The sequence below is a fragment of the Carcharodon carcharias genome, assembly GCF_017639515.1.
Source record: "Carcharodon carcharias isolate sCarCar2 chromosome 38 unlocalized genomic scaffold, sCarCar2.pri SUPER_38_unloc_31, whole genome shotgun sequence".
Classification (NCBI taxonomy): domain Eukaryota; kingdom Metazoa; phylum Chordata; class Chondrichthyes; order Lamniformes; family Lamnidae; genus Carcharodon; species Carcharodon carcharias.
Genome location: NW_024470799.1, coordinates 120001 through 121442, shown reverse-complemented (window position 1 = coordinate 121442; position 1442 = coordinate 120001).

Below are 1442 nucleotides of genomic sequence, written 5' to 3'. Positions count from 1 at the left end.
ATCTCTGTAACCGCCTCCAGCCGCTACACTCCTCCCTATCTCTGTAACCTCCTCCAGCCCCTACATCCCTGTCTCTGTAACCTCCTCCAGCCCTCCCTATCTCTAACCTCCTCCAGCCCATACATCCCTCCCTATCCCAGTATCCTCCTCCAGCCCCTACAACCCTCCCTATCTCTGTAACCTCCTCCAGCCTCTGCAACCCTCCCTATCTCTGTAACCTCCTCCAGCCCCTACACCCCTCCCTATCTCTGTAACCTCCTCCAGACCCTACAATCCTCCCTATCTCTGCAACCTCCTCCAGCCCCTACAACACTCCCTATCTCTGTAACCTCCTCCAGCCCCTACACCCCTCCCTATCTCTGTAACCTCCTCCAGACCCTACAACCGTCCCTATCTCTTTCACCTCCTCCAACCCCTACTACCCTCCCCATCTCTGTAACCTCCTCCAGCCCCTACACCCCTCCCGATCTCTGTAACCTCTTGATCAGAGTCCTTCGTCACAGACGAGTGAGTGCAGCACATCCTGGGGGAAGCGAAGTGGGGGTGGTGGAGAGAGAGAGAGAGTGGGTGGGGACGCCTGAAGATAGCTCCAGAGGAAGTCCGCTGACTCATTCCAACCCTTCTCTTGGTCAGCGAGAGAGGGGCATCTTTGGACAGCGCCCGTTGAGGGCCAGCGGAGAGATGAGCCTCTCCGGCCGGGGGAGAGCGAGCACCACGGGCTGGTTCCCCCTCGAATCCGGGGCACGTGGAAAGTCCTCGTCTCCATCCAAAACGCCCGACCCCTCTTCTCCCTGAGACTCGGACCCCGCCTCCTGGGCTCTCCAGCCAGGGAGTGGAGATCTGCTCCCCGTTTCCCTTTGTCCTCCCAAACACCAAGGGCTCTCGTCTACCCCAAAACTCCCGTCTACCCCCAGCCTCAAACGCCTTCACCAGACTGATCCTCCACAACCCTCCGGGGTTAGAGAATTCCAGAGATCCGCTACACTCCAGAGGGAAGACAATTGGCCCTCAATGGCCAACCTCTTACCCCCGAGACTGTGCCCCCGTGTGCTTTAGTCTCCCGGACTGGTGGAAACCATCTCTCAAGCGCACCCCCACCCCCACCCCCCTCAAACCCCTCCAGAATCTTGCGCCTCACGAGGAGTTCACCTCCCATTCTTCCGGACACCAGAGAACTGGAGCCCGATTTTCTCAGCTTCTGCGCCTTTTACAATCTCTTAACCCCGGCGCCGTCTTGAGCATCCACACTTGCGAATTTCTAATGCTTAAAAAAATATATCTACGTCCTTCCAATTTTGTTCTCGAGAACGAAGCGAACAAGGTCACCGTTCCCCACCCCCCCCACCCCACGTGATAACCCGTCTTGTCGACTCGTCGACCCACCCGCTTGACTTGCCCGGCGCTCTCTGTGTCCTCCACGCAGCTTACCCTTCCCCACCTAG